Below are 8,185 nucleotides of genomic sequence, written 5' to 3'. Positions count from 1 at the left end.
ATATCTTTGTTTTAACGTTTAAATGTTTACGCCACAAAATTTGATTTATTTTCATCTTCCATTAAGTTAAATATTATTCATCTGATCACTCAGGAAGAAGTTAAAAACAAAGATAACGATACCTGTAAAACAGGAGAACTATTTCCAAAGCTCTGTCTTGAAGGATCTCTTTCTGAATTCAGGTCATAACCATCAGATCCAGTTTCATCAAATTAATTAGATAAAATTACTCATCATTACAAATTGCATTAGATTTAGTGAAAAGCATCACAATATATACTAAATTCTGTACATGATGTATACATCATGTACATGAAAATTGAATGATAATATATAAACCTGGATTGGTGATGTATTCCGAATGATTCATGATGTAGTATCATTGTATATACAGAGGCGTCGATCATATATCGTTTTGCCCACCCCCTCCTCCCCCAATAATTCCGCATGTACAAAAATAAAATAAGATGGTAATGTTACACAGAAATCAGCAAGCAAGATTGAGCTACACAACTCGTTCTTTGTTTAAAATCGTGCTCAAATTGTCCGCTTTTCAGATTGCAATATAAAAATTTTCAGCTCGCGCTTCGCGCTCGTACCATTTCTGTAGCAAAACCACATACTTTTCATGATTACATAGGTGAATAGAATGTCCCGTTCTCAGTTCTAAACCTCAAAAGGAGTCCCGCTTCGATTTGCAATAATCTTTTGTTGGATATAATCTTGTTCTTTTTTAAAAACGTCCATTAAACTCATTTTTTTCAGATCGAAATATTAAAATTTTAAGCTCGCGCTTCGCACTCGCATCTATTGTCTTTTTTAGATACCCATCTTAATCATTGGTACCAAAATGCATATAAGATATCAAGCTTTCTGGTCAGAATATAAAGAAATTTCAGCTCGCCCTCGGCACTCGCATTATCTGTGTAGTGAGATATGTATTCTCCTCATGAGTTACTACAAACAGTCTTTAAAAGGCACCTTTTTCCTGTTTTCAGGTCAGTATACTAAAAAATTTCAGCTCGCGCTGAAATATATATATATATATATACATATGAGTGTGTGTGAGTTTGTTTTGTGTGATCGAGCGCCTTTGGAAAGTTGATTCATGATTTTGCCCCCCCCCCCAATCTGAAAAAAGGATCGACGCCCCTGTGTATATATATAGTAACAAAAAAAACTTGTATCTCAATTAATATACACAAGTATTTGCCTCATCGCAATAAAAGGGTTAGTACACGAGATTTTGAAATCGCACATAACATGCATAATTTGTTTGTTTCTTTCTTTAATAAGTTTTTCAATCTCTCTCTATATATGTCTTAGAAAGATTATATGTTTAAATTCATGTATATTTTACGTTATAATGATATATGTTTAAGTGGACTTCAGGGAATGTTCGTACGCAGCAAGGGGGAAGGGGGGGGGGGGCAAATTCCCGATCAGTTGTTGTGAAAACACATTTTTTCCCTTAACATTTCATGAAAACTATGAAAAATGTGCAAATGTGAGATGTGCACCAAATACTTTTATTACACTTGTAAAAAAAATAATTGCCCCATTGAGCAGCTCGGTCCGTTTACTCTATCGTTTTTATTTTTTATTTTTTCAAAATTATGTTCGAGTTTCCCCCCCCCCCCCGGAAATATTATCTGCGTGTGGTCATGCAAAATGGCATGACTGAAAATCCTACATTTTGAAAAGAGCATTTGACAGGGTCAGACTTTACCCCTTTTTCAACATTTTCTTTTATGGTGCCGGTGAAGTGCAAAAATAATTATGTGCGCCGCTCGGCAGTGTGCCCCCCCCCCCTTTCGCCAAAAGCTGGATCCGCCTATGCAAACTACATGTAAAACTTACGCTGCAATGGAATAGTTACTAGCAATTTAATTAACTGGCAAGTTACATGTAGATCTGAACATAATGCTCTTTCATAATGGCTGCAAAAATATATTTCATAAATACTGTACTTCAAATGTAATGAGAAAAGGTGCCTTTATTTATCGAAGAGGCTTCATGTACATCATTGGCAATAACATTTCCTGGCTACATGTAGCTAGATTATAATGTAGCTGAACAACAAAAATAATTGTACGCATTATCTAGATGTTCATGTAAAGTAAATAAATAAACTAAAAGTTCCAAGGACAACTGCAAAGATTTTCTTCCAAAATCTGATGCACTGCACGCATCAAAATCCGCATACAAAATTTTTGTGAGCCTGAGATTAATCTACTTTTAAAAATCATTAATGATTTTTATTCTGTTTTCCTTATCCCTTTCACAGCTCTGTACTAATCTGTACATGTACTTCTCAACCCTTTTTGTCATACTCTCTGACAGTGAAATATGTGAAGAAGACATTGAAAATGATATATTTACAAGTGCCCACAGTAAAATGTACCGTGATGTGATCCATTCACAAGAATGAGAGTTTACATTTATGAGTCTTAATTTTCAATACCCATACTAAGACAAATTACCTCTATGTAATTACATGTGTAGATGAAGAAGAATATAAAATGTATCATTCAAACTTGTATATTAATTATTCCATCTGAATAAAGTGGAAAAACTAGTCTGTATTGTTTTGAAGTTTGAAATTTGGTACATTGGCACCTTCTTTCATATATCATGATGGTAACATCATACCCACAGATTTAACCAAGATATTCACATTGAGTGAAATAACTATAGGCCTATGCATGTTACAGTAATTTCCCAACAATGAAATGTCTATTTGTAGCCTTAAAAATAATGAACTATCTCAAACTTTCGTATGATACGTGTACATGTATTCATATCACATAGATCTACTGAGTATTACATATAACACTTCCCTGATCAATCCCATGTGTACAATGCATGCACACAGCTGATAACACGTGCAAAACGTAAACAACGTTGCACTGTTGTTCGGCGCGGCGAGATTGACAAGTAACTCATGCATATTTATGAAGCACTCGTCCGTTGACCTTTGACCTCTGACGTCACCGCAGAGCAACTGGTCTAGACGATTTTTCCTCGGAGTACAGGTTCTCGGTTTTGCGCGCACACTCGGCTGGGCGTACGCACGGAATAGAACGTATTATATCGTGGTGCAAATAGATTCGTTTAAAATCGTCTAGAACTAGACTATGTTTACCCCCACCCACCCTCAGCACACCAGTCGCCATCCCATCCTATTTCTTGCCCCGGTTTCTTAGTAATGAAGACATGATAGATCTATACAAAAGTTCACACCCCGGCCGAATAGCACAGGCGTACAAAGGGAGCACTCAGTGTGAATATGGGTTCGTGGCCCCACACAGCTGTAATCAATAATTGGAAGTGTGCTAAAATAATGCATAAATTGTATTCCCAAAACATATACATCTCTATGTCCCAAAATAAGATTCTCAAATCGGCAACTGTGGGTGTGGTTGATTTGGAGGAGCCAATCGGTTGAAAAGGACCACTGGAATGTCACATTTTTGCTGTAGGGGTGTCAAAGTTGCATGAACGGCGTATAGGAACAAATCGGCTATGACGATCGCATCACACAACAAAATTCGGAACTAATCGGCGGATAAAAGAGCCGCCGATTAGTTCCTCCGGCCCCGATCAGCTGCCCGGTCCAATTCTTCTATGACACCAGCATGCCTATAGGCTGGATGATCGATGGCCTGTATGGGGGCGGCTGAGCTGATGGACCGGTCCGACCGAGAACGAAGGCCGCGGGGGGGGGGGGGGGTACTTTCAACAGGTCGATTTTTTTTTATCAGCCATGGCATGGCATGGGCGTCGATCGCACGGAATTATGTCCGTACAATATGATGCAGGGGGGGGGGGGGTGGCTGACACAATTCTTTTTTTTTTTAGTTTAGTCTAGGGGGAGTGGTCATTTTTTAAATAGATTTTTATTTTACCATGATATTTAACAAAAAGATCTAGATAAAAATTAAAATTCACCCATGCATTTTCCTTTTCGTATTTTTTTCTTTTCTATTTTTTAGGGAGGCGGGGAATAGACCTATTAAGTACCCAATGAACGAATGGGGTGTAGTCCTATTAGAATAGAGTTTTATTATATTATCTTTATTTTTATAACAAGACTAAGTTTTAGGTATTATATTTTTTATTCATTTTTATTCATGCATGTTCGAATATCAAAATATTAATACAATTTTTTAAGGATAACAGTGAAGGTACAAAACTGAGCATACAAAGGTGAGACAACATAAGCCTAGAGCTTGATTGGTTGAACCACCTTTAAACTTATTAGTATCACTTAAAACAAACAAAAGAAAAAATGCAATGACAACAACAACAAAACATCAAGATAGATCACAAATTGTTTTCTTCTTCCATCCAATCTACTTCTAGATTGACAATTTCTGAAAGGATTGGTTTTATTCAATAACAATATACCGTACCTAAGAATTAATTTTGGGAAAAAATGATGGTCATAATCAGTGGCGTACCGTTGGTCAAGGCATGGGGGGGGGGGCACCAGCCAAATAGCCAGGTATACTGACGTTATAGAGACATTTTAAGGACTGTGTCATAATTTTTTTTATATTCAGACCTAAAAGAAAAGGGGAGCGCTATAAGCAAATATTGTAATCATCATGTACCTGTCTCATTAAACAACCAATGCGAATTAAGCGCGAGCTGAAATTTTTAATATATTGCCCCAAACAGGGACATTTTAAGGACCTATATTTCCCCAGGAATTCATGAAGATCTATTTCATTATAATAGTCATGAATGCGAACGTCAAGCGCTTAATTGCTGATTTTTTTTTTTAGAATTCCATCTTAAACACATTCATGAAGCACTTTTTGTAGTCATTGTAATCATTGAAATGATACGTATCTCACTAACCAAATCTTGCGAGCGCGAAGCGTGAACTGAAATTTGTGAAATTCAGACCTAAAGAGGGGCATTCTAAGGCTTTTTTTGTTGTTATTTATCAAGGCAATACGTAATTCACTAGCAATTTTTTTATAGACCAGAAAAGGAACATTTTAAGGAATGTTTATAGGAATTCATGAAGAGCAGACATGTTTTACCAATCCACTAATGCGAACGTAACCACAGACTGGAAATGTTTTATATTCAGACATTAAAAGGGGGCAACTACTTGTAGTCTTGAAAAAAAGCATGTGTCATTACAGAAAACAATAACAACTCGAAGTGCGAGGAAATATATAATTGGTGTTTACTGAAAACTGTGTATTCCTTTGGACAAGATGTATTTATTTTATTAAACAGACAATGCGAGCATCAAGAGTGATGAACACACAGGCCTTATAGCAAATTATGTTTCATAAAGTATACGATTTGTATATACAATAAGTTCTTCTTCCCCCACTACGTTTCTCTTTTTCCTTCTTTTTCTCCTTTCCCCCCGTTTTCTTTTTTTCCTCCTTTTTTCCTTTTTGGCCAGTCGATGGGGGGGGGGGGGGGGCACATGCCCCCGTGCCCACCGAAGTTACGCCACTGGTCATTATTATTACGACAATGATGGACAATCAATACATCATCATGATCATGCTCATCTGGTATCTAATTTTACGAGCGCAGAACGATTGTACTTCTTTTTATTAGTATATTCCTTCCCTCTTCTTTCCACTTTATATACTGTTATATACCATTTCTTATTTATTTTCATTTTGTTCCATTTCTTGCCTTTATTCCCTTATTCATTCTCTTACTCTTTTAAAGTTTTTTTTGCTAGACAAATCTGCAGGACCATCAGTGGTCACTCCATCCTCTGGCCCCAACCCCTACATGCAGCCTGTAATTTTGTTAGAGAAAAAATACGTTATTCACAAACTTACATTCAGATGTTTGCGTGAATTGTATTTGTCACAGTGGGCACTCAAAACAGATACAGTAATAGGAATGCGGGGAGGAGTTCGTGACCGCAGCAAATTTTCTTTCATCGACTGAAAAAAAAAAGTAATGAAAAAAAAATTATCTTGGCGGGTATGATTCACTGTTTCAAAGCTATAAGGATGGAGAAGGCGCCATTTGAAGGAAAAACATTGTTTTCTCATATCATACCTATAAGTTTACAAATACTATCTATATAGATTTCACGACAATTCATTGCCAACTTTAGCCCCCCCCCCCCGAAAAAAATTTGGAAATACTTTTTTTATTATTTGTGCATCATTTATCAAAGTTGACGTATGATAGCTCATAAAAATATCATGCCATTTGTTTTATCATTAGAATGAGAATAAATAACAAACTTTGAGGAAATGGAATATGCTGTTCGATTCACAAGGTTAGTATGTCCCCCCTCCCTTGAGTGTAAAAACAAATATGTTCAATGGGAATATGTCGTTCATAATACACAAGTTAGGACCTTTTTTTTTTTTTTTGCTTGTCAAAATTTGCGTGATATATAAAATGACCTTCATTTTTTAGTGACCCCCCTTTTTTTGCTTGTCAAATTTTACGTGGGACAAAATTACCTTCATTTTTTTAGTGAAACCCGGCTCTTTTTTTTTTTTTTTGCTTGTCAAATTTTCCCAGGGAAAAAGTACCCACTTTTGGAAAATCCTGGTCCGCCCCTGCTTTGAGGTTTAAATTGATAAAATATATTGGAGAATGAAAATGATATTCATGATTATCCATGATGCCCTTGTCCAAAATATCAATCTTTTAAAATGCTAAATGAAAATGATAAAAAAAAAGTCAAACGAATTTGATATGATATTTGACAATTTATTGCCGGCGCAACATGCACATGCATTCTTACGGGACTAGACTATACAGATTGTATCGTGCCGATTTTTGTCTGTTTTCTTCAATTGCCTGTTTGTATCACTTTATTTTGTTCAATACATTGTCATATAGATATACCGGAGCAGGGGGATGTAATAGTGTGTTGGTGGATCTGCGGTGTTTGTGACCGGGGGATCGAGGGGAGGGGGGGGGGGGGGGTTAGAATGAAAGCGCAGGGGTAAAGTGAGTCGGTCCATGTAGGGGTGTTTTAGGCAAAACCTTCCTCTGACGTTAAAATCTTATCTTTTATCTTTTTATATGCAGATAGTGTGCAAAAGAAAGACCGATTTGATATTTTCAATATTGTATAATTTGAAAAAAAATTCTCTATCAAGAAGAGATTTGGTATATATTTTCAACTATGACTTCAAACATGTTTATCTGTGTAGCTCATCATTGTCTGTGGAATGGAAATAATTATAAAACCCATCTTTTACAAGAGGTTTATTTATATTCAATGTTTCTATAATATGTGTTGACATTGTTGAATAATTGTACAGTATATTCATTTGTCATCTGAAATTTGTAGTCTTAATTGTTGAGTAATAGTAATCTCGTCGGCTCTAAGATCTTGTTGTGATAAGATTGATTAAGTGCCGTGAGGAAGAAGTAAAATATCAGATCTCAACACACATCAGCCACTTTAAACAGAGTCCCTTTTAAATAGGCAGTAGCTAGGGGTCCGCCTCCTCCTATATGGCGGCGCAACAAAATTAAGAATAAAGGGCGGAGAACGGACACAAAAGGGAAAATTAGGAAAGAAGAAAAGAGTACTGAAAAATACGAGGAGGAAGACGAGTACCAAATACGCGGGCGAGGGGAAGACTTGAAAAAAAATCTTTCAAAATCATTCTTCGCGCTCGCTTTGTATACTATAATCATGTAATCATGGAGCTATAAAATACAGATGTGCTATTAGTAGTTGCCCCGGTATCTTGCTCAATATATGAAGAGTTTAGTTGCAAAAGGGGTTAGGTCCACTTTGGACCATTCTGAGAAAAACCATGTTTTTTATTTTCACTTATTGCAATATTCTTATGAGAAACCAAATTGTCATGATTTTCATGTAAACACAAAATTGGGTATAAAAGAAATCTACCTGTCTTCAATTTTTTCTATATATTAAAAAAATATATATTAATGTAGACCTAACCCCTTTTGCAAGTAAACTGAAATTAATCCAATCTCTTTTGATTAAAAAAGTGATTTTTCTTTGCCACTTTCATTCACGTTTTCATTTGAATTTCAAATTGTCTTTGGTATCATCAGAGTGACTACAAATTTAGAGGTTCAGAGACAGAAAACAATAAAATTTGTGAAAAATGGACCTAACCCTTTTTTGACAAATGAGCTCTTCAGAAGAGTTTGGTTGCAAAAGGGGTTATAGGTCCGGCCACTCCAAGAA

The sequence above is a fragment of the Lytechinus pictus genome, chromosome 2 (genome assembly GCF_037042905.1).
Source record: "Lytechinus pictus isolate F3 Inbred chromosome 2, Lp3.0, whole genome shotgun sequence".
NCBI lineage: Eukaryota > Metazoa > Echinodermata > Echinoidea > Temnopleuroida > Toxopneustidae > Lytechinus > Lytechinus pictus.
Note: the sequence above shows the minus strand (reverse complement) of the source record.